This window comes from Callorhinchus milii, unplaced genomic scaffold, assembly GCF_018977255.1.
Source record: "Callorhinchus milii isolate IMCB2004 unplaced genomic scaffold, IMCB_Cmil_1.0 Scaffold13, whole genome shotgun sequence".
Taxonomy (NCBI): Eukaryota; Metazoa; Chordata; class Chondrichthyes; order Chimaeriformes; family Callorhinchidae; genus Callorhinchus; species Callorhinchus milii.
In genome coordinates this window covers 14,350,550-14,377,099 of record NW_024704754.1, presented here as the reverse complement: position 1 = coordinate 14,377,099, position 26,550 = coordinate 14,350,550, and the positions used below count along the sequence as shown (strand labels likewise).

Here is a 26,550-nt window from a genome sequence, read left to right as displayed (position 1 = left end):
TTGCCGCATGCAAACAGACATTGTCGGTCTTTTCCTCTCGATTAGTTTCCACTTGTTTCAGAATCACAGATGTGAAATAGTCGAAGATAGGTTTAAAATAGAAAGCTGTAGTGGTGGACATAGCCTCATTGAGGAAGTCAGTTTCCACTGACACAATGGGGGTGAGGCGGGGGAGAGCAACTAATGGGATTGAAGCAGGTGGCTCTAGTGGGACAGCATGTACCTTTATGCCGGTCCAAAATAGCCTGTTATGCTGTTATCTTCACAATCGTTTCTTCTCAGCCCAGTTGCTGGTGAGCGTAGGCTTCTTAAAATTCTATCCCCTCTTTCCTTCCCCCATCACCTGCAACTGTTTGTCATGCAACCAAAGAGTGAGGGGATCGCAGCATGCAAGGAGGCTGGTTCTTCCTGTTTGCAATGTGATTAACTTTGTGGGGTGGCGCAGAGAAGGCAGTGAGCAGAGTGAACCTGACTTATCAGCTTCATACATTCTAGCTTCTCTGAACGTGAAGTGCTCTGGGCAGTACACTGCATGAAGCACGCTATGTAACTGCAAGTCCAACTCCTCCCTCCACAGGCTGCAGATCATCCAGAACTCATCCGTGTCTTCTCCCGCACCAGGCTCCATGACCCTATCACCCCCATCCTCGCCCAATTCCATTGGCTTCTCATCACACAGAGGATACATTTCAAGTTCCTGGTCCTCACCTCCACGGTCTTGGTCCCCCCTACCCCTCCGACCTCCTAACCCCCTACCACCCTCTGCTCAGCGGGCTCCAGCCCTACTTCACATCCCCCACCTTGCTCGCCTCACTATCGGGGGGTGGGTCTTCCGCCACTCTGCACCCACCCTTTGGAACTCCATCCCTCTGTCTCGCCCCCTCCCTCAACACCTTCAAGACCCACCTCAAGACCCTCCTCTTTGACCGTGCTTTTGATCTCCCTGCTTGCCCCCCTGCCCTCCACCCATCCTGACCCTCAGCTCAGGTCCATAACTCACTCTGTCCAGCGCCTTGGGATGTCCTCCCAACATGAAAGGCTCTATACACATGTAATTTTGTTATTGTTGTTGAAATGTGCTGGAATCTTTATTTGGTTTGATTCACATTCAGAGTAGCTATGAAGCAAGGATTACATGGGAAGTGATTCTGGCTTGTGAATTGCATTCCAGCTGAAACTGATGCAAGTTCTGGTGGGAGCTATATATTTTTCATAGAAAATTGATCTTCAGTTTCAACACTTTTAGGTCATCCCCTACCCATTAACTCTCTCGCTCAGAAAATTGATGGGGTTTTTTTTCAACACTTTTGGCTAGGGCAAAATATTCTTTCCTTGCTGTTGGATTCATCTTGATTGTTGTAATCTGATTAAAATTGTTACCATATGATAACACGGTTACCTGTAACCTTTCATCTTATAATCAGAAAAGTGTGCTTTTATATGAAATTGTAAAGTTATTAGTCGTTGTATCCTAAAATTGATGAACATGTTCACCTCTCAACATGTTTTATTGTAATGACATTGAATGATACTGATATTTAAAATGCCATCACACCCCCACCCCCCGAACCTCAATGACCGTTCTCTCTCATTCCACTATCCTTCCTCTCTCTTTCCCTGTTGTTTTTATGCGGCCATCAATGATGGAAGTGCCTGCATATTTGTGGATCCTTTGAAACGTAATTTAAATTAGTTTGCTACTTTAGTGGGAAGTTTTATCTCCAAAGGATTTTACTGATCACATGTTTTTAGATCATCAATCACACTGCTCACTGTGGAGAGAGATGCTGTCACAACACTAATTTACTCTGGTTTGTTCTTTTTAATTCATTAATCTTTGCTCTCTCATGCAAACATTCAGTTTCCATGTGTTACTGGGGAGGATTCACTCCCTATCCAGGAGCTTCTGCATTTGATATCAATACCCTTTTTGCCCCTGAGTGTTGTGTGTTTGTGGTTTGATGCAAGTTTGGCTACTCTGTTTTGTGATTCAACCGCACTGAGGGAGAAGGTGTTGGCTGACTGTTTCTTCTGCCTTTAAATTTTGTACAAGATGTACTTGAGCTATTCCAATCTGTCAGCCGTCCCTGTGCGCCACATGGCATTGTGCCGCTTTCCCCTTGAGTCCTCGGTTTGTATCTGCTGCTCAGACTCCCCACCCACCCTGCAGGAATACATGGATTGCTGCAGTAGAATAGATCCCCACTATCCCACCAGTATCCTACTTCTGTTTCACTGATTTTGTTTGACGTTGAACCAAACTTTGTATCTAACAAAGTTTTAGTATGGCATCCTAGCGTTCGTCGGATGAGGGTTGACTGTATTCTTTTTCTTTTTGGTTACAGTCCTGTAAGTATGGAACCCAGCCCACTTTAATTATCAGCCAAAAATAAGTTCAAAGAATCGAGTGCAGCCAACAAAAATAATAGTAAAATGCATTATTTTACCACAGGCTTACAAAAATGTAGGTCTTATCCCACCTGGCATCTTGTCTTTGATCTCCTCGGCACTGAATTTCTTTCATAGTCAGTAATAAACAAATACATTTTCCACCGCATCATCTTCAAAGACAAGCTGGTGTGGTGCCAGTCTGCCCATTGTGACATGGTCCTGGCCTTAAAACTATTGTGTATGAAACTGGGTGCCACTAACCTGCCAGTGGAACAGGCTGTACAACGGGCAATGATCATTCTACCACAAAAACTTACAATAATTTTTATTTAATAAAATAATATCATTTATATCACAAAAATGGAGCTCACTGCCAGAAGCTGTCGTTGAAACAAAAGGTATCAACATATTTAAGTGGAAACTTGATGCGTACATGAAAGAGAAAGGAATAGAGAAAATAGGAGGGGTGGAATATAAACAACTGGCACAGATTGCTTGTGCCGAATAGCTGGTTCAGTGCCATATCATTCTATGTAAAAGGAAGTAATTTAGTCCATGGAGCCAATGTTGTTGCTGGTCTATTCATCCATTGGTGTTAAAGACCCTAACCCCAATTCCCTAGACTCCCCAAAGTTCTTTTTATCTAGACTTGGTGAACAGTGAGCAGATATCTGGAAAAGAATGCTGTGCTAAACTTTGCTCTCTCATGCAAACATCCATGTACTGGAGTAGAGTCCATACAGTGCTCATAAATCAACATGGAGTCCTGTAGCTCATTGGTTAGAACATTTGCCTCGCAAGCGAGAGACCTGGGTTTGATTCCCAGGCAGGGCAAACTGTTCGGCAAGTTTCCTTATTCCATGCCTCATATCATTGTGGTGAATACAGAGTCTCAGCTGATACTTAAGTGTAATCCTGGGTGACCATGGCATTGTCAGAGGGCCATTTTTGGATTAGACTTTAAACCAAGGTCCTATTTGCCTGTTCTTCAGATGAAAGTTAATGACCTCATAACATTCGCTGACGATCATAAAATGGTCATTCACCTCGTGGCTGTTGGCGAGTCTTTATGCAAAAGGACTCCCACTTTTGCTTACGACATCTTTGGAAAAGTTACTATACATGATGGTGATTAATGTTTCAACATGCTGTAAAAACTCACATTTTCTTCCAAGTTCTTTACTATATACAATTGTAAAGGGAAGGTTTAAAATAAACACTGGGAAGTAATTCTTTACACAGACTAGTTAAGAACTGGATTAGGTTTGCAAGAAGGATATTTGAGGATAGGACAGCAGATTCATTTTAGAAACTAGGTGGTGATATATTGGAAAGATGATAGTGTGGGTATTCTGGAAGGATGAGATCAAATGGACCCAAAAGGGTCATCCAAGCCACTTGTGATTTTGTTAGCCTCTTACACTTGGCTTATTTGATCTGCTTAAAAAGTATTTCTTTAGGCTAACGTGGCTCAGACTGCCAACTTACAGGCTTGTTTCTGGCTGGCTTCAATAACTGCTTAACCATCAACCAAAAGCCAATAGTTGCAAGCTTGTAACTGAATCTTTCTGTGGCCAGGTTAGTGGTTCATACCCTGGGTTGGCCTGTTTTGTCAGCAGGAAATTGGCATCATGCTGACATAGGCACAAGGTGTAAATCTCTTCGTGTGGTAATAGAATACTGTGTGCGTCAGGCTTGTTGTTCAGCACATGAAGTAAATCTGGACCAGGCCCCCAGGGCTCAGTTGGTAGAGCTACGGTTACTGCTGAGACCTATACTTTGGGGTTGGTCCTAGGTTCAATCCTCTGCTGAATTAGCTAATTTATAAACCAGGGTTGTGGTGGAGGTGGCACAATTGACCTGTAGGTGAAAAGTAACAAGCTTGTTCCTGATTGCTATTCAGTCATTGACCTTTGATAAGCAGTGCTTTTATGTAGAGATTGAATGAGGACAGAATCTGAGATGGTGTAATTTCCTCCTTTTTTCTACCCCCCAATATTCTGATGATACTCAGATGATACACAATTCACGACCTGAAGTCAGCACTTTAGTGGCGATGGGGCATTTGGATTTGCATTATCTAAGACTAGTCGCAGTCTCTGTTACTTGTCTATTAAATGAACAGGTTTTGGTACTGACCATTAATTTCAACTCAAATATGTGGTCTGATTCTGGTCTCCTGCTTGTTCCGCACTCCCTCTGCCTCACCGATCCTTTAGTCAGTAGGCCTCTGTTCTCTGGAACTTTCTACCAATCCCTTTGCCTGGGTTTCTCCCTGCTTTCGCAACTCTCTTAAAATGTATCTTCAAATCCCTACTCTCGCCCTGTTTGGAGATTTCCTTTGATTGGGCAGTACTTTGTTCTGTGAAAACAACAATTTGCATTTATACAGGGCCTTTCACTCAAGTAAAGTCCAGGAGCATTTAACAAGAGCATGGTTTGACACCGAGCGGGAAAGGGAGGGGAGGTGACTGAAGGCAAGGTCAAAGAGGAAAGTTCAGGTGTGATTTGAAGATTGTCAAAAAGGGGGCAAGGATTGAGGCAAGGAAAAAGAGGTTGCTTTATACAATTGTAAATTTTAATTGTTTTCTTTATTTTCTTGCACAGGGCCTGGAATTACTACTGGATATTAGGCTACCGCATCGCAGCCTGAAGATGCTCAATGAGCCATGATAGTTGTGGCGACCTGATTTCTGTAGCTGCAGACAGATCAGAGGCAGCAAGATATCAGTGTATCATGCCTCGTTCTTTTTCTCTCTTCTTTCACTCTTTTTTCCTCTCAGAACTCTGAAGTGACATTTACTGAACTGTAAACTTAACGTTAACGAGCCTAGCCGTCTGCCATGCTTAACACAAATCTGGGTTTCCCAAAGCTGAGTGTTTCGCAAATGGATTGTTCAGACAACTGGGTCTTCAGTCTGAAGAAAGGACTTGGCATTCTCAATATCGCTTTGCACTTTGTCCAGAGAAATGCTATGAAGAAAATTCATTTGTTGAACATTTTTGGGTGCCATATCGTTTTAGCAAAAGGAGCAGAATTTTACCAAACGCTTTGATATGTGTAGAAAGTATCATTCTGCCAAAGCCCGTAAAAAGGTACTCAATTCTGGCAGCCTTTCATTGCTTCTCCTGCCCCCCCCTGCCCCTCTGCGCACCTCATCAAATGACTTACGGATGCATATCGGATCTAGGAAAACAAGAATTCCTGAAGACTTTTTGAAAAAGGTTTTTTCTCTTTTTTTTATACATTATACTAAGGTAGAGCAGTTGATAGAAGGTGGTAGCTGCTTACAAATTAAGATTACATGCAATTCGAGCTGTCGAATGTAGCTAGTTGTATATATCGTCGTGTCTTGACTGTATAGTAACCTATTTGAACCTTCATGTGTTTTTCTTAATGTTCTTTGAAATAAATAAAGTAACAGGCTACACTTGCACTAACTGTGAAAAGCATGTATTTATGTGTCATCTGCTGTGCCCCTTTCAGACCAATATCAGTCTTTTCTAAAAAAAAATCTATAGGTCCAGCAAATGATTTTCCCTCACTCATATTACTTCAGTGCCCGATTCAGATTTGTAGACAAAAAAGCTTGACTAGCTTTTTGATTATTCAGTAAACCTTTCTGCCCTTACAGCAGCGTGCCTCCCATTGAATTTGAATTGTTCTATTTTAAAACCTCTGTTTTGGTTATGTGCAAATATTTGTCACGGTAACTATTGAATCTCTTTCTCTCTCCCTTCTTTCTCCCGCCACCTCTACCCCATCCTCGATTCTTGTATTAATTATTTGTGAGTTTGTATGAGTTAGTTTCTCCTCGTGTATTGCTGCACACGGTAATGGTCCCGCTGATCGTAAGACTCGGGCTGTGCCAATCTCTAGATACATCTGGCCAATTCCTCTTTCTCTTTAAACTCGTCAAGCCCATTACTGGCATACAATTGGTAAGATGAAACGTAAAGCTTGTTTTTTCTCTTTAAATGATTGGCTTGCACCCACCTTTTAATCTGTATAGCATTTGTCTGCAGTTAATGTATGTACTGAATACTATAAACTAGAATGAAAACCTGACTATAATGCTGTGGCCTCACCTGAACTATATTCTACTCTCGCCATCCCAACCCCCCATAAAGAGATTCAACTGCTTGTGTTTCTCACTTCGACATAACATCTGGTCCAAAGAAGACCTTTTGTCTTTGTGTAAATGTATATTTTGTATAGCTTAATTTAAAGATCTGTTTCTGAGTCCTGTGCCCAGTGTGTCACTGTGAAGCAATTTTCCAGTTGGCAGCTGTGGAACGATATGTAAAGAATGCGAGAACTAAGGATTAAGGAGTGTTTTGGCATTGGTTGTATTTGCAAGTATGTGTCCTCACAGCTGTAAACACTGTTGGGGACAGTACGACTGACACTGAGAGCACTGGAAGGCAATGATTTATCATGTACTTCTGAACCCTGCCTACTTTCCAGTTTAAATGCAAAGTACGTTGTCTGGACAGTTCACCAAGACTTAAATGTACAGATATTGTTTATTGGTTATAGCTCTTACTGTGGAATGTGCTTAATAAATATTTCAGTTTCAAAATATTTAGCTGGCTGAAAATGATCACTTGTTGCAGACGCCTCATGAGATCAGATCCCAGAGGCTGTGGAAGCAGAAGCAAATCAATGGCATAGTGGACTGTGTAGTGAGCTTCCGAAACTTCTCTACCCTTTCACACATTGTTTGAAATGGGGAACCAGTGCACCACATACCATGATGAATCCCTACTGATCAATGGCGGGGTGAACTGTACTGGCAGTAGAGTTCGATGATGGCTCTCTCATTGTGCTTTGGAGGATGTGACATTGTCAATCTTTTTGCAAGTGATTTGCCCCTCAAAATTAGTTTGAGAAGGTCTTTCCAGTTTTAATCATTTTTCTCTACTTTTTTCAATGACCAATTTTAAAAAGTGTTGTGGTTGCTGCTTTTTCCATTTACGTATGACAGATGTTTGCTATGGATTATAGAATGGGACAGAATCCTTTTGCTATTCAAAGCCCAGTTTCGAGACTTTTAAACCTCCCTTATCGTGGATTCCATTGCACCTAATGTTCCTCCGGTTTCATATCTCCACTGATGAATTCTGCCCTCTCTCACCTCATCAGATCAGATTCTCTTGCCTCAGCAACACAAAAATGGTTGTAAATGGTACAATATTCATCAACTCCACCTTTACCCATTCCTATAATATACAGATTTCTATTCAGCTTTTTTGGAGAGAATATATATATTTACATGGTGCCTTTCACATTGGGTGGACATCTCAAAACGCTTCACAGGTTTAATCCCCTGATGTAGCACGAGTGCTCAATATGGACCTAGCGGGGTGGTGGGTAAGAGAAACCTGAGTAAATCCAATAGTGCGCCCAAAGAGTTCAGGAGTGATACAGGGAGCTCCGGGTATCAACGGAATCCTATTCTCTGCTAATATTGCTGTATTTGAACTCAAGTAAATGAAAGCATCCTAAAAATGTAAAGCATTGACATGTTCATGAATCTGCTAGTTCAAATTGCTTAGCAGAATGATAGAAATATAGATACATAGAAACAGGAGTAGGCTATTCAGCCCCTTGAGCCTGTTTTGCCATTTTATAAGATCATGGCTGATCTATACCTCAAGTCCAATTACCCGCCCTTACCCCATATCCCTTAATACCCTGTCCTGTCAAATATTTATCTACTTCCATCTTGAAACCATCTACGTGTATGACAGTTTTAAGTGGTATATTAGTGATTGATATCCAAACTCACAACATTTTATCACAATCGTAGAAACGTGGGAACAGGAGAAACACAAGAACATTCAGCCTATCAAATGTGCTCTAATTTATTAGATCATGGCAGATCTTTTGATCCCAATCCCCATCCTTTACTTAGTGCACTTACTTCCCAAATGGTGTATCTACCATTTAAATATCCTAATTGATTCTGTCTTTACAGCCTCCTGAGGTAGTGCAATCCACTTTCTCACAACATTCTGTTTTCTGCTTTAGCTTGTAACAACCTTAGCTTTAATTTTAAGGTGGCAAACCAAAAGAAAAAGTATCTAGCTTGTCAATTATTCTCATTATTGTAAGCGCCCCTCTCAAGCTCTCATACCTAAATCGTCTTTACCCTATGTATGAATCCAGTGAATTGTCATTGAATGCCCTCCAAGGCATCCTTCATATGATTGGCTGACCAAAATTAAATATGCCCAGCCCCATATAACTGCAGTAGTATTTTACTTTCATATTCAATGTTCCTGTAAAGCCCAGAATCCAATTACCGTTTTTGATTGCTTTCAGCACTTTTGCATTGTAGCCTTAAACCTCTTTGTTCATCTTAACCCTCCTGGTACTATTCCTCAGGCAGGTTTACTCCATCGATGGATAATTAACACACTGCTACGTAAGATATGAAACAGAGTTACTTTAGAACCTGTGGTAAAAGTTTGATGTCCATCCTGGGTTACAAATCAATAGGGGACTTACCCAGAAGTAAAATCTTGCACATTCCAACCTGAGGTGAGCTACATGTTAACATTAAATAAATCAGGGTTGTGAAAATAGAGGTTTAAACCACTCCGCAACTGGCAATGTGGAGTGAGGCCAATTCAAAACGCGAACTGGAAGGCATTCAATTATTTTTGAACCATTTACTTTTTTGTGTTCATGCACGGCATCCCATAAGATCAACTCTGATAAGGCTTGAATACAATGATTGTCTGAGAATTGTTTCTACTCGAAAGATCAATTTCTACAAGATGGTGACATTACTAGGCAGACATTCTTGCCAACATGGAGTGAGATGAATTTATTTTGTCCCGTAGTATTATCTGCATGTCAGTTCATACATAACTGGGTATCTCGTACTTCCTGTCTTCTCCAATGCTTACTTTTGTAAAAGCTGAAGCCACAGCCCCGTGAATCTTTTCTCAATATAAGATCAGTAAGTCGTTCATTTGGTAACTGATTGCTGAGTTAGCAGACATCAGCCCAAAGCAGCAGTTGGAGCTACAATTGGCCTCAGCATCTGTAATGCTTGTGAAAGGTTCTCTAATCAAACAGGTTTCCTGCTTTTGATTACTATACTTTGATGCCCTGACTGTAATGTGTACTTGTTGAATTAGAACTGGATTGGTCACAGCTGTAATGCTTCCTAAAGTGCATAGCCTGTCAACATTTGCTGTATTCGCTCGCACCTAGTGACTGTCCACTTGTGTAGCTCTCCAATTCTACTCCTGCGTGAAGGACAATTTTTACACAGAGGAGGTACTTTTTTATCCGAAAATTAATTAGTCACTGGAACGGATTATCAGGAAAGGTGACAGAGGTTAAGACCCATTTAAGAATCCACTTGCTGTAATGGAAATATCATAGTATTCTGCATAGTATTCTGGAAAGATGAGACCAAATGAGTGCAAGGCCTTCACCCAAACCTATCTTTGTGAGCCTTTAGGGTTATTGAGGGGGGTACTGCATCCTTGCTGTGGTTTTATATCATTTATATCATCAGGCACATGGTGCACGTTTTCTTTCTAGTTATCTTTAAGGTAGCTAGTAGTATTTAGAAGCTAAGTAAATTTACTTTTTTGATCACACAATAGGATTTGGTTGCTTCCTTTCAGAAACATTATGTGACACGTGTCTATTTGAATATGCTTTGTATGTTATACTAGATTGAACATTGCAGAATTAATATTTCCAAACAAAGAATGTGAAATGCCAGCGATTTTCTGTTGGAAAATATTAAAACGATATATAATTGACCAGCTTGTTGGCATACCCAGTCTATAGAGGCTACATGTTCTATAACAAATTGAATAAATAAATAATTGAATAAATTACGTCAAAATCCCACTACACCTTTCTCCTGACAAATCATTTATTCTGAGAACTGAATTGTATGTTTTTTCTAATTTCCCAACAGTTGATCCCTCTCTTGAACATCCTAATCTCCAGATTTGTTTTGGCATCTCTTTGTATATTGTTCACTTGTATCAAAATCGTAATGTTAGGCTCTAACCATTACATAGAGTCTGATGACTTGCTTTTGAGAAGGGGAGTTTCTTCTGGTGTCGAGGGAAACAATTCTCCAGTCAAATTGGTCATTCCCTGATGTTTGACGACCTCGCTGTGCACAAAATGGTTACCAATTTGTTGACAAATACAGTCACTGCACTTAACGATAGTTACATTTTTGTTAAAAATGGTCACTTCAATCCACGGCTGTTTGTGGGGCACTGCTGTGCTCAATTGGCTGCCGCGTTTCGCCCACAAAATATACAGTCAATTCACTTCAGAGTATATTCTTTGAAATACTTTCGAGATGCCTCGAAGTGATAAGGCGCGCAAATGCAAGGATTATGATTATATTATCACCTGTGAAGTTCTGAGAGTTGTTTCTATGTTGCATGCTCTATATCGAATACAAATAGTATTTAAATGGGAATAGTATGGGATAATTGATAATATTTCAATGTGGATACTAAACAGGGAGAGGAAGGATTTGAGGCTGTTGACCAAAGTAATGGTCAAGGGTCAGCTATTGATTCTAGGACAGAGGAATGACGAGTGGATCAGAGTTACAGGAGAATGGTTATAGAGGTGACTGTAAATGTGGAGTTGAGATATCATGAAGGGGGTTAGAGGCTAGGATGAAAATCTTAGAAGTTTAATCACTAGAGAACAGGGAGCAAGTGGAGTCTGGTGAGGATGGGGTGAACTGTGCAGAGCCTGGTGCAGGAGAGAATACAGACTCTGGAGTTTTGGATGAGCTGGAGATTATTTCAATTCACCAAGAAGAAAGAGCAATCAGTAAATCACTTAAGTTTGAGAAGGAAATTATAAGAATGGGCAAATGCACCAGAAATGATCAGCCTATCCAAAATCTCCACTTTTTGATACCCACTGATGCATTAAAAAGACTCCTAAATACAGTGATTGTTGGGTTAGAGAATAGACCCTATTGTCATCATGTAGAAATGCCAAACAGTGACACGAGAGGTCTGTGAAGGGAAAATTTAGACACCGGAAAGTATTTTTTAATAAACCAGATGCCCTGCAACAGATGGCCTGGTTCAGGATCCATTTCACAAAATAGACAATTGTTAGAGATTCAAAATGCATGTAGTTTGAAACAGAGATTACGAGAAGCTCGGGAACAAAGTACTGACTACTTTAGCCATTGGTGTTCAGAGCTCCGTGGTGTCTCAGTAAATCAATGCTTTTCCTGGTGTCACTGAATCATATTGACCAGGATTAACTCTTGGTGTGGGTTGAGTCAGATGAGATGACAGTGGATGGAGGCTTGACCCCGCTTGCCATGGTGTCATTGGGCACGATGGCTAGATTGGGTTTCATCTTGGCTGAATAATCTTCATATGCTTTTGGGTTTGTATCTAGAACAGCCATATATGCCTGGGGTCCTAGAAAAATGCTGCCACCTGCAGAAATCCAGCCCAGCTTGAATAATAATAATAATCCTTGCATTTGATATAGCGCTTTTCACGTCGGGAGGACGTCCCAAAGCGCTTCACAGAACACACTGTAAAGTGAATTGACTGTATATTTGTGGGTGAACGCGGCAGCCAGTTGCGCACAGCAGTGTCCCACAAACAGTCGTAGATTGAAAATGACCAATTTATTGTTTTCGTTTTTTTTGGAGGGATTATTATTAGGCTCTGTGTGGAGTAAGGAAACTTCCCCAAGGTTTCGCCCTCTGCCTGGAATTGAACTCGGGTCTCTCGCTTGCAAAGTGAGTGCTCTAACCACTGAGCTACAGGACTCCACCAATGAATCTGCACCAATGAGAGAGGGAGGGAAGGAGAAAATTACCATGGTCAATATCTGCTAATACAGTCAATCCTGAGTATAACGAAGCCTGCTTACAACAAACCTCCGGTTTTAACAATCCCAATGGCAAGACCAATTTTTTTTCCCCCGATAGAAATCTGTCCTATTACAGCGATCACTTAACCACAATCATTCCTACCAGTCGGACCCAGATACAACAATGGAATTCTGCACCCAAGCTGCTGGCCAGGCTTGGCATTAGTCCAATGGAGTAGCTTTTGATTGGCATTGATTTTGAGGCGCAGACTTGCCCTCGATTGGTCCTTTGATCCAAGCATCTGATTGCCGGTGGGTATGCCAACCTCTTATTGGAGCTGTGGGGGGAATGGGGCAGACGGCTGTCAGCTAAAGGTGAAGCGAGAAGACGACAGCTGCTCTGTACGCACTCAAGGTTCAGCGCTCACACAGCAGGTCTGGAGTAGTCCTTGGATTGCTAGTGAGTTATTACAAAGTATCCGGGAGTGCACTTCTTTGACGGCCAATGTCTACCATAATGAAGGTATAACCGTTTTCTCTGCCGGTCCCAAGGGATTCGTTATAATAAGGTTTGACTGTAATTAAGCACTGAAATCAGTCTCAGTGGACTAGCTATTTAAGGATTTACCGAGGCTGAAAAAAGCAGTGATTAATAATAATAATCCTTGCATTTGATATTAGTGCTTTATCACGACACTGAGCCATCTCAAAGCACTTCACAGAATATACTGTTAAAGTGGATTAGCTGGGTATTTTGTGGGCAAACATGGCAGCCAGTTGCGCACAGGATTGACAATGGGATTGATAATTTGTGGCTCATTTGCTAACGGAGAATCCTGCCAGTTTTGGCCCTCTCTCTTTCATTGGTGCAGATTCAAGCTGGGCTGGCTTTCTGCAGGTGGCAGCATTTCTCCAGTTAACTCCATGGATCAATCACACAGTTGCTGTAGTTGGTAGAAATTGCAGCACAGAAGAAGGCTGTTCATTCCATCGTTTCAACAACTTCTTGCATGTAGTTCATCATTCAGGAAGAAAAACTTCTCAAAGGACTTTTCAGAGACTGAGTGGGAGCCAGAGATTGGTGGTTGGGAAGGAATAGCAGGAAGTGACCGAAGTGCAGTCAGAAGTAGGAGTTTAGGAGGGTTTTGAAAGCAGTGAGTGAGAGCTTGAGGTGGAAGGATTTTGGGAGATTTCAAGCGAGCGAGGGCAAAGTAGCTTTTTAACTGCTGATGATGGAGTGGAGGGTGCAGGGATGTGAAGCAAGTCTGAGAGCAGAGAGAGTAAGTGGAGAAATAGGACTGCAAGAGATCACAGAGGAGGGGAGGCAATGGTGTACAGCCAAATGAAGTCTTGGAAGTTTGCTGGGGAAAAGGAAGCCAGCAGAATCTGGAAAGAATGTGGGGTGATTGGCCCATGGAGCCTAGTACAGGAAATGATGAGGGCTGTAGAGTTATAGCTAATCTAGAGTTTCAGTGGAGGAGACTGGCATGAAGAGGAGAAATCAAGGCTGGAGCTGTCAAAGATGCAAAAGTTTGATTGTCTGCAATGCTGTACTCTGTCCAGCATTTGGAACGTCCTCCCTACGTGAAAGGCGCTATACAATTGTAATCTTGTTGTTGTTGGTGCCTTTTGTTTGGTCAGTGAGATGTCAAGATCGATTTCAAGATCCTCTCACGTTTTCAAATCACTTCATTCCCTCGCACCTCCCTACCTATCGAACTTACTTACTCTTACCCCAATCCACCACCCGCTGCCTCCGCTCGGCTGGCTCCGGCCTCCTATTTATCCCTTGTGCCCTCCGTTCCACCATCGGTGGCCGTGCCTTAAGCTACTACTTCCCGAAGCTCTTGAACTCTCTCCCCCAATCCCTCCGACTTGCCCCCTCCCTCTCCATGTTCAAATCCCACCTAAAGACCTTCCTTTTTGATTGTGCTTACGGTGACCTCCCCCTCCCTCTCCCCCAGGCTCGTTGTCAGACTCCGCCACTGTGAAGAGCTCTGGGACGCTACCCTGTGTAAAGGGGGCTATATAAATGCAAGTTGTTGTGTCTGACACTTGAGGAAACCTATCACCATGCTTAAAATCAAGCCAGACAGAGTTCCAGATATTTCTCTGTATTCGGAATAGAAATGCCACTCTTTCTAATGCTTTCTGTTTACCTAATTCCAGAGAGTATTCGGTGCAGGTTGGCGAGTGCCAAACCTTTGAAAGTGTGCTTTGGCTTATTGCCTGAGCTTAATCAGCTAAAGCTGCATAGCTTACTATTGAAAGCACTGTATATCAAGCTTCCCACTGCTTATCAACTCGGACCATCCTACCGGTTATGGCTTTTAGATTGCAAGTATAACAAGGAGCTGAGTGGAAAGAATCCTTGCTCTCGGTGTTGAGGGTTTGATCTGTGTAGGAGTGAGGTAGGGAAGGAGAGGGACGATATAAAAGAGATGGAGAGAAGCACCAGATGAAAGGCTTAAAGGAAAGTCAAGTGTTGCACAAACTGGCTCTGTGAGCAAGAGTGAAGTGAGGGCTGCAATACAGTCAGAATGTGGCTCTCTAAAGGAGCTCCTACTCATTTGGTCACCTTTTCCTGCTGTTTCGCGATACTCTATAAGATATTGCCCACAAAATGTACACAATCATACCACTTTAGTGAAGCACTTTGAGACATCTCAACGATATAATAAGGCGCTATATTAATTGCAAGAATTATTCTCTATCAAATATCCATCCAAATCTTTTTTTNAAAAGCCATGATAGATTTTGCTTCAATCAAAATATTTGGCAGGGCATTCCAATTCCCCAAAATCTTCTGTGAAAATAATTCTGTCTTGTGTTTTTGATAATCTTAAACACAAATCCTGAAGTTACTGAATCAGTGAATCTTTAAATGAATTAAATTAATCAAAACCCAATAGTCTGCCAATAGGATAATCATCAGTTTGCTTGGTGTCAAAGTAACGATACCCAGTGAGGCAAAAGAAAGATATAAAGAACACAATATTAAGATGTGCTTGTTTCAGCTACTTCAGAAAAGTTCTGGAAGAGATGGACACGATGTTTGAACACATGATTCCCTGGTAGTGTCACTTAGCTGCTATTAGTGAATCCTATTGCAATCCCCTATTGTTTTCAAACCCAATGTGTCTTAATCCTATTTAATCCTTTGCCCAAGTGGCTATTATTGTGTGATGTTTGGCAGTGAACGTTGGCAGCCTGTTGTCAACACTGCCACTCTGGATCCTGTACTCACCTGATGTCCACACACGTGCACTTTCTAGCACGGATATCTCAGAACAGTGATCAGGAGCAGGAATATTGGTTGATTTTCCCACCTCCCTAACCCAGAGTGCAGCTGTCCTGAATGATTGAGATCAGGTAACTCAGCACAGACAGCAAATTCAAAACGCTACCTTTCCAGTCTGTACAACTGAAGTACTTTGCGGCTAAACATGCCAAGTTATCGGATAGGTGGGGGGGGGGGGGGGGGGGGGGGGGGGGGGGGGGGGGGGGGGGGGGGGGGGGGGGGGGAGGTAGAGAGAGATCACCCAACATTTTTTTTGCCCAAAGTGGCCAACAAACAGCAAAATAAATCTTAAATATTCAGCTGTGTCTACCTTTCTCACATCTGCATTTCAAAAAAAAAAGTTAAAAAATGTTGTGGTGCTGAGCAGCGACTTGTTAATGCAGTTTCCCAGACTACCTTTTCCTTTCACAGGCTTAACAATTTCTGCTAAAATAACAAACAGGCACCCCCGAGAATATCTTGAAACTGACCGTCAGGTGCCAAAAAATGTGGAAGTTTGGCTCTTTCTTCGGTGTTTTCCCTTTTACAAACATCTGCACAAACAGACCCTGGCCAGGCTTGTGCCTCAGGAATGTGGAGATACAGTAAAAGGAGATAATTTATTTTTCCACCAAGCAATGAGACACTTTTTTTTATTATATTGACTTCGCCGAAGATTTTGTTTCGAAAATGTATCTTCGTCTGCGAGAGAGAGAAAGAAAGAGAGCGAGAGAGAGAGAGAGAGAGAGAATGGAATTGGCTTGAATTTTCCTCTTCAGTTTCTCTGCTTTTATTTTTGTGATACTGAGGACTGAGTAGGTCATTTTGAGGTCATTGCTGTTGGTGTTTTTAGTATGTTGCATCTGTGTAAGAAAAGCTACCGCAGTTCCTACTCTCCCCCTCTCTCTCTCTCTCTCTCTCCAAATGCGCTCAGGTTATGGCTATGGTTGCTGATTTATAACCTGGGAACCCGACCAGAGGCAAATGGGAAAATAATTCATTGGAATTGACTCGATTGCAAGATTCTTAAAAACAAATACACAGGAATGTTGAATCGGCAGAGTGCGAATGTGCCAGCTTGGGATTCTAGCCTCTGGGTCAGTAGGTTGTGGGTTCAAGCCCCATATTGGGATTGGAGCTCATAGACTTGACTGACACTCCAATAGTGAGGCTGTGTTGCATAGTCAAAGGTGCCATCCATTGGATGAGACTTTAAATCACAGATCACAAGAGAGGTTTGGATGAAAAATGCTCTTCAGCTCATCTGATCTTGTAACTTGTTCCGGTCATGAATTACGCTCTGGATAAAGCAATATTTATTAGTATCTATCTTGAAATTTCCCTTTAACCCTAAACCTGTGTCATCCTATTCTGTCTCAATACATCCAAAAGTATTATTCTGGGTTTACTTTCTCAATCCCATTTAACATCTTGGTGTATATATTATATATAATGTGTAAACCACTTAAGAAAAACTTCTTGGAATCTCATTCGGTAATAACGTACAGCCCAGTATTATGTGTGCTTTGTTTATTGCTGCCACACATATTTTGACATGAATCAACAGAGTGCCCATAGATCTTTTTCAGCTTTCCTCTGAGCTGTGACAGTTGTATCTCTTCCATACATTTATCTGTATTGAACTTCATTTGCCAATCATCAGCTTATGTGAACATCATATCAACTTCTGTTTCTTAGTTCTTTGTTGTAATTTGTTGTTGTTGTTGTCTGAATCCACAGCTCCCAGAAAGCTGTGTTAAGTGCATTGACACAACCTTCCACCGTGAAAGTGCTTTATCAATGTTTTGACCTAGTTCCCCTAACAACGTACTTTTGCTACCTTCTGTTCAGTCAATTTCAAGTCCATGTCCATGTCTCGCCCTTGATACTCTGTGGTATCAGTTTGTGAAGGAATGTTTCATGTAGTGCTTTGTTAAACACCTTTTGGAAGTCCAGATACACTGCATCACATAGCTTTCAAAATTAATTTGGGGCTGCCACCTTCTCAACAAAATGTAAGAGGTTGGACACACAAGATCTAGCCCTTCGGAATCCACGTTGGCTGTCAGTTATTAGATTATTTGTATACAAGTGATCTTCCATTTTCTTTCTGAAACCATTGGAACCTCTTGAGTGGTGATTGAGTCCGTCATAATGTCTGTATGTGTTGCGTAAATCTCTTTCCTCGTCTCCCTAAGTAGTCTGGGGTGCATCCATCTGTCCTGGGTGGGGTGGAGGGGCGATCGCTGTTGGTTTTTAGTCCCTTGATCTTATCTAGAAAATCAGCCTCACAAAGTATCAAACTTCATAGTACTGACCAGGAACAGTATGGAGTCCACATGTTGCAGCTATATTCTCATCAGTAACAGAATACATAACAACAACAACTTGCATTTATATAGTGCCCTTCATGCCAGACGGCATCTCGGAGCAGTGGTGATAGGCTCCTCGAGTCCCAAACTGCTCCTTTCTCTCAGGCAAATAAATAAACACACCTGTGTTTACCTGGCAGTAAGTAGGAACCCGGTTGTGAGTCGATTGGCGGATCGCTTTTCCAGGGTGTAATAATTCCTTCAAAAAATAGTACTAATAATGTGGTCACTCAATCTATGACTGTTTGTGGGATACTGCTGTGTGCAATTGGGTGCCGTGTTTTGCCCATAAAATATACAGTCACTACACTTTACAGTATATTCTGTGAAGCGCTTTGAGATGTCTCAATGACGTGATAAGGTGCTATATCAATTGCAAGGATTATTATTGTTGTTGGGTGGGGAATCAGAGGCTTGAGCAATGCCTCTGCTCCTGTCGAGGTTTGGGTAATGTTGGGTTCTCCACGCTGTGCCCCTCCACTGCCTCGTGTTCTAGTAAAATTTTCCTTTCTGCAGTATGATAGACCCAAATTTTTCAGAGATGCAATAGTGCATGTGTGTTTTAAAGCAGTACCATCTACAACATAAATTTAGCATTTATGGTTTCTTATCACGTTGTCAAAAGGTCTCATAGTGCTTCACAGGATTTCCTGTAAAGTGTAGTGAATGCACATGGCGGCTCTTGTGTTGGAGTGTCAGCCTAAACAATGAGCTCACAACCCGATCGACGTCTTGTGTGGCTGTATAGCCTGGCACTGGGTATGTCTGTGCTGACCAGTACTGGGGTCATTCCACTTTGTGATTGCAAATTAGGAATTGCAGATTTAAGCCACTGGAACACATGTTCACAGGCAGGAACGTGTCTGTTTTCTACCATGGAGGATCCTGGATACATCAGGTTTGTGCACTGGAAATCAAGGCAAAGTAACGTGTGAGGATGAATTGGACGGTGCGAGCGAGCATTGTTCTGAACACTGGCTTGAGGAAAGCTAGTTCATGGTTATTGGAGCTCAGCTGCTCCTATGTGTAATAATCATTCCTGAATTGGAGTGGGAATTTAGGTGGAACTGGATTTGCAGGTGTTGGGTTCAGAATAAGGTGCAGAATATTTGGGAACTTGACCTGTAACATGTGCAATGGTTTCAACGTGAATAAAAACTTCAAAGAATGTAGTGATGCTACGTTCTGCTTTAATTCACTTTCCAGGAGTCAAGCAGCAAGTAGAGATTAAGGTTATTGAGCAGAGGTCATTGTTCCCCAGAAATGTACCTGGCAATGTGGTTGAGCCAAAGGGCCTATAACCTGGTGAAGGGGAGGGAAAGGTAAAGGGGAGGTGTGACAGAGTTCCAATGTGAGGAGCTTCTTCTGATCTGTTGTGATTAAAAGTGAGACCAGCAAACAACTGCAATTGTGACATCTGAGGATTGAGGGATCTGCAATGTTAGAGCGATAATAATCCATACATTTGATATAGCGCCTCTCACATCAGAAGGATATCCCAAAGTGCTTCACAGGATTTGGCAGCAAATTTGCACACAGCAATGTCCAGAAACAGAGACAAAGTGAATAACCAATTTTATTTGGGGAATTGATTGTTAGCCAATATGGTGGGAGAGAGCAACTCACTTCTCTTTTTTAACAATGCCATGGGATCTTCAAAGTCCTTCTGAACAGGCATATGGGACCTTTATTTAACATCTTATCTGAAGAATGGCAGTTTCAACAAGGCAACACTCCCCAGCACAGCACTGAGGTGTCAGCATGGACACTCATATCTGAGTTCCAAGTCCCATCTTGAGCTATGAGGAATGATCAGAGAAGGCACATCTCGGGCTTTGTAGGGGTATTTAAGATGCTTGAGTGGAATTAAGAAAGAATACTTTCAGAGAGCGCAGGTTCAGAAGTGTGAAGGGCAAGTTTGGGGCAGAGACCAGGAAGTATTTCTTTACACAAATATGATCAGCAGGTCGCACCATATCAACTCACTGTCCCACTTGTGATCTCTAATTACCTGAATGCAAAACAATTTGTTTTAACTATAAGCAGTGTGGGTGCCACATTACCTCGGGTAGCAGTTGACGCAGCAGGGGACAGCCAGAAGAGGGCACTATCCTGCAGCTCTCACAGAAGGGCTCCATGCAAGATCCAGAGTCATCCTGGGGTACACTCAACAGAGACACCCTTGGTATGTATGCACGTGTAACACAAACATGAACCTGGTCATGTGTGAGGACCCCCACGTCACGGAGATTTCATCTCGAAGACGTGATAAGGCGCTTTATTCAAATGCAAGGATTGTTTTATTATTGCTATTGTTATTATAATTGAATCTAAAGCAAACCTAACATCATTTTGTCTGGAGTCAAACGCAGTGTACAATGTCCTACCAGATTCTGGATTTGTCCAGCCAGACATTTCACAGATTTTTTACTCCCTCTCTCCCCCCCCATCCTTCCTCCCTGAAGACTCAGTCTGTAGGATAGTTTCACGGGCACCAACCATCCTCCAACCTATTGGCCATTCTTCATACTTTAGCCGTGATGATGAGTGTTGTTAGAATATTTGGCTGCAGGGTATCAGAGCCTAGATCATATCCTCATTCAACATGATCTGATCTCTGATGACCTGCAGCAAACCTGTCAACAGAAAGGTCCCTGAATGATATCAGGAATGAGTATGATTCTCCCAACTCTCAAACCCAGCAAGACTGAAGCCAACTATAATTCCTATATTGCTGCCCAGCCTGAGATCAGAAACATAGCACACTCCAGGAATTATACCTGCAAACTCACCTTGTAAGGCTGTTCCTGTTGGACTGAGCTTTCCATTGGGTTCGTTTGCACTAACACAAACTCTGGTAAGTATTAGCTAACTCTGGGACTGGCATGTAAACTCTTTCTCCTGCCTGCACCATCATACATACACATTCTGACTTACACGCGCAGTCGTGTTTACAATGGTTCACATACACAATCCCTCGTGCATACCCATTACCTCTGACACACTCATTCTCTTGTGCACACTCATACAACAATAAAGGAAATGCTGAACAGAAAGTAATTAAAAAATGCACTAGGGGGCACCAGACATCAAAACAAAACTCAGGTGTGTTTGAGAATCTTTGAATTACCGATTCATAAATCAATGCGATTTGAAGGCTAATGATTTTTCCACCTGAACCTGGAGTATCTTAATTTTTCACCTGTTATCTCCATCTTTTCCCTCTCGTGATAGGACCAGTCTTTGGTAGAATGATGTGTGATTTTTTCTTGTTCTGTCCAGATTTTACTTCTCTGCTGGAGAGACGACTCTTCCTGGCTGATGGTCTCACAAAGGTCCAGATTGTCTCCGAATCTTTGTCTGAATCATTATTCCTCATCCAGGAGTCTGCTCCAGTGTCATGATCTGCCACTGTCAAGCACTCTGGGACGCTACCCTGCATGAGGGGTGCTATATAAATGCAAGTTGTTCTCTGGATGGTGAGCATTAGTGGACTGTTTCACTGGTAGGTGTTGTATGTTATTTTCTTTTGCGAAATGAGATGAAGGGACAAGGACTCTCGTACAGGGCACTATCAAGTCTGAGAAGAGATAGATCAGGAAATGGTGGTTAGGTGAAGCCAAGTTTATCCTGTATATTGTAAGAAGATATAAACACTAAGGGAGGTAAGCTAACTTCCTGGACTTGCTTTCTGGGATAATGAATTAGAGGAGTGTGCTGAGTTTTAACCTCGATATACAGAATGATCCATAAGAATGGCCAGAGGTAGAAGAGAAATGACCAGCGTAGATAAAGTAGAGTGAGAGGCAACAGAGTTTGTAATGGAGAGATGTTGGAGGTTAGAGGCTATTTTAATATTTGTATTCGCCTACAAATGCACAATCACTACACGTTTTAGTAAAATTAGGAGACAGAAATGTGAAAGGCACTATATTAAATCCAAGGGCGATCATTATTATTAATTTGCTCCTCGCTGGTCTCCCCAGCTCCAACCGTTCCATTCCTCTATCCCTCTACCTTGCCTCCTCTTTCCTTGTTTTCAGATTATATCTGAAGATCTTCCTCTTCGACTGCGCATATAGTCATCTCCCCCTGTTTGGCGTCAAACAGGGAGTTTGTAGCTCAGTGGAGTCCTGTAGCTCAGTGGTTAGAGCACTCGCTTTGCAAGCGAGAGACCTGAGTTCATTTCCAGGCAGGGCGAAACCTTGGGCAAGTTTCCTTACTCCACACGCCTAATAATAATCCTCCAAAAACCAAAACAATAATTAAAATTGGTCATTTTCAATCTACGACTGTTTGTGGACATTGCTGTGCGCAATTGGCTGCCGCGTTCGCCCACAAATATACAGTCAATTCACTTTACAGTGTCTTCTGTGAAGCGCTTTGGGACGTCCTCCCGACATGAAAAGCGCTATATCAAATGCAAGGATTATTATTTATTATTATTATAAGCTCTGCTACTGTTAAGCACTCCAAGATAATATCCCACATGAAGGGCATTATACAAATACAAGTTGTTTGTTCTAATCATAAATACCATCTTACCTGTAACCTGGGACTGAGGTTCAATCTTGTTCACTGGCGACCAGCAGATTACCTGTCTTTTGCTGTGTAGTTTCCTAATTAGCCATGTCTCATACGACCAATCTCTCCAACCCCAACCCAACGCACAGTGTACAGTGAAGATTATACATTTCTGGCCAACAATCCCCAGGTAAATGTCGTCATTCAATTCATAGCTGTTTGTGGGGCCTGAGTGTGTGCAAATTGGCTGCTTGTTCCCCTACAAAATACAGTCCCTACACTTTACATTAATTCTGTGAAATGCTTTGACATGTCGTCCCTATGTGAAAGGCACTACTGTATATCAAATGCAAGGAATATTATTATAATGCAGGGCCTGAGTTTTTGGACCCAAGCGACTGTTATAACAAGGACATTTTGCATTTACAGCCAAGTATAACTGTAGCGATGCTGTTGGGTAAAATATACCAGCAGAGTATCCTCAGCAGATAATTTACCGTTTGGAATAATTTCTTTGTGCCAGCTGTTGTGTAGGCTGACCTATGCTAAAAATCATTGACTGAACTGATTGTACGTGTGCAGTTCATGTAACAAATAATCAGATGCAAGAGAGCCACCCTGTTGGAGAGAGTGAAAAGAAGAGTGACTGAATTAATCCATGGGACTAGGCATCTGCGTCAAGAGGAGATACTACATGAGCTGGGAATGTTCACATTGGAGAGGACATGATGGAGGATTGATTTGTCATCAGGATCCTAAAGGATTCAGATAAATTAACTCCAAAATCAATCAATATGATCAAATGGTAATCCAGCAAGGAATAGCAGAATCAAACTTGAAAGACAGCGAGTGAATAGGCCATTTAAATGTAACTGCTTTATGCAGAAGGTAGTTATCGTGTGGTACAGTATTCCCAGGGAGGTGGTGAGACTGATAGTGTGGACACTTTTCAAAGAGAATTGGATGAGATTTTTGATGTTAAAGGGAATTGAGGGATGTGAGATATGTGACTTGAGGATTGAGAATAGAACTGTCTTCTTTCCCACTTAGAACTTTCCTGTGACCACAAGCTCCTCCATGGGCTTCTGCATAGACTCAACCTCCAGTGAAGAGACTACATCTCCAATAGCAAGTAGGAACTCTTTCACATCAATGTAACAATAGGTGACGCGAGCAAAAGGCCCATCTTTGAAGGCATCGGCCTCAGAATAAATAAATATATTGAGTGTTCAATTGGTGGATTCCTGAGTTTATATCTCTGGTGAAACTGGTTGTACAATTTCTCTTCCATCTTCTCTGCCCACGGCTTTCACACATTTCCCCAAACTAAACTATTCCCTCTGTTCAGCGGGCTCCAGCCTGCTTCACATCCCCCACCTCGCCCGCCCCACCATTGCCGGGCGGACCTTCAGCCACTCTGCCCCCACCCTCTGGAACTCCCTCCCACAATCCTTCCACCTCACCCCCCCCCAAAATACAGTCTTGCCTCCTTCAAGACCCATCTCAAGACCCTCCTCTCCGACTGTGCCTTTTATCACCCTCCTTCCCCACCTGCCCTCCACCCTCCCCGATCCTGATCCCCAGCTTGGGTCCGAAACACTGATTTTCCAGCGCCTTGGAATGTCCTCCTGATGTGAAAGGTACTATACAAATGTAATTCTGTTGTTGTTGCTTACCCAATCCTCAAGTGTAATTAGCTGACGTGTTTCAGCCACAAAATACAGTCAATTCAATTTACAATATATTCTGTGAAGCGCTTTGAGCCATGATGAGGAGCTTTGCTAAAATGCAAAGATTATTATTATTGTTATTGTACTCTAATTTTCTCTCTTTCTCACTTTGGCAGGGATCTCCATAGTATATGGAGTATCCACACTAGACGCCGTCCGGCGTGGAGGGCGCTATATAAATCCAAGTTACTGTTGTTGTATATGAAGTGCTTTGAGCCATTTATCCTCCATGAACCGTACTGTACAAGTTGTTTTGTCCAAAGGGTCACTTCCACACAGCTGCTGTGATGGTGGGGGTGGGTGCAATGGGGGGGATGAAGAGTGAAGAACGCTCAAGCAGCACAGAGCAGCTTTGAGGCACTCCCCCCATCCCACAGCCATAAACCCTCGAAAAACTTTTTAGAAATATTTTAATAAAGTCATTGCTCATTATGTTAAAGTCCTTTCCAGAGCTCAGCTGCTCTGGATCTGGGCCACTTTGCTTCAGATTCTTGAAGTGCCTTAATCCAACATTTCGACACCCAGATGTTACTGTTATTTTCTGGAGATCTGTTGGCATAGCTAATTCCCCAGGGTTTGTGATCTTCATTCCTGGAACTTTGCAGGTGGCAGGTTGCAGACTTTTTAAAGCGGATAAGCTATAACTTAGCACAGAGAGCGAGTTTGCTACACAGGGTATGTATGTGTTGGAGAGCAATGATTTAAATCAGGTTGGCTGATGTACAGCTAGAACATAACATTGACACGTTAGGCCGAAAGCCCATTCTTCTGTCCTATAAATTTCTATAACTGCTGATCTCCCTTCACCCTGTTTCTACCCTCACTTTGGGGTGTTGATATTCAGGATGGGCACAATTTCTTGGGCACTGTTAGACTCTGCTAACTTGTAAGTGGCCATTCTTGACACACAAGTCTAGATAGTGAGCGCTGGTGAACTATACATTGTGGTGGACGGGTGCGGGAAAGTTATGAAGGCTAAAACGTCAGTCGTGATTTACCAGATATATGGTCAGGTGTCTGGGATCTGTTCAGTTAAACATTAGTTTAAACATTAGTACCCGAGCTGTGAGTTTACTGTTTCTGGTAGCCAACTGTAAGTGGAATGTGGCGCCAAGAGTTAAATCCAATTGTGTCTTGACAGCAGAGAAATGGAAACATCAACCACTTAGCAGAATCCAGTGCGTTACCGCCATCAAGTTGGTGTTAAAGGTAGATCTGGGCTTCCTCAGCAGGTAAATCACAAGATCAATTCCAATGCAGAAAGCCCTTCGGCCCATTTGATCTCAACCTTCCAGAATACCCACTTCCATCAAGGCATCAAGCTGTTTCTTAAATAAGTCGAGGTCCTGGCCTCAACCACCCTTCCTGGAAACCAATTTTTTGGTGTTCATTGCCCTTGGGTAAAGAATACTTCCTGGTGTCTGTCCTGGAATTGCCCTTTGTAGGTGCAATGGATGCAAGATCACTGTCCAGTGCAATGGGATGTCCTCCCAATGTGAAAGGCATTATATTAATGTATGTTGTTTCCAATCATGAACGGGTGCCCTCTTGTTCTGCTGTCTTGGCATATTTGAAAGTATTGTTCTGGGTTTACTTTTTCATTCCTATTTAATATCTTCCAGATCACTATACGTTCCGCTCTTTTCAAGGCTGAAGAGCTCCAGCTTATCCATTGTTTATAGCTTATTCCTCCTGCACTGTCGTGGCCAGAACTGTATAGATTTCTAGCTGTGGTCTGACAGCTTAAGTATGGCTTCTGGAATCAGCACCCACTATTGTGGCAATCTCGTCTAGTATCCTGTTTGCCTTGTTAATTGTTTTAACCTGGTGAGTGATGAGTCCACTAACACACTGGGTCTCTTTAGCTTCCCTCTTGGCAAATTCTATCAGTGGTGTGTGCATATGCCTTTTCCTATTCTTAGTTCCTGTATCTGTACTGGATTTCAGTTGCTGATGTGCAACCCCTATCAAACTCTCTTTGCAAGATTGTTGTTATAATGATAATTAAATAATAATAATAATCCTTGCATTTGATTTAGCCCTTTATCATGTCTTTGAGATGTCTCAAAGCGTTTTTGTTGTGTTTTCTGATTCCACAGACTCTCCCCACCTCCCAATGTGCTGGCAATCTAAACAATATTTTACACTGAATCTGTGAATCCAGATTATTAATGTATACATGGAGGGCTTAGTATAGATGCCTAAGGCACCACACTTAACAGCCCCCCCCACCCCCCACTTAGACCTAAATCCCCTCACAACTATCGTCTGCTTCCTTATCTTCAAACAATTTCAAATCCATGTTCATATCTTACCCTTGATAAGACATCAGTCCGTGCGAAAGACTTTCATGCCACCGTGGGAGGTGCTCAGTGTGATGTGATATCCAAATCATTCAGA

The 26,550-nt window shown here is 42.3% G+C and overlaps 1 protein-coding gene across 4 annotated transcripts in view; it reads left to right on the top strand.

Annotated features, from left to right (window-relative positions):
* LOC103177316 (F-box/WD repeat-containing protein 11) overlaps positions 1-6,976 on the top strand; it is a 93,223-nt gene extending 86,247 nt beyond the window's left edge. For all 4 annotated transcript variants that reach the window (XM_007891430.2, XM_007891431.2, XM_042339931.1 and 1 more), the window contains one exon: positions 4,999-6,976. The gene's annotated coding sequence lies outside the window, so the exon portion shown is untranslated. The remainder of the gene's footprint in view (positions 1-4,998) is intronic.
* Positions 6,977-26,550: the final 19,574 nt, after the last annotated feature.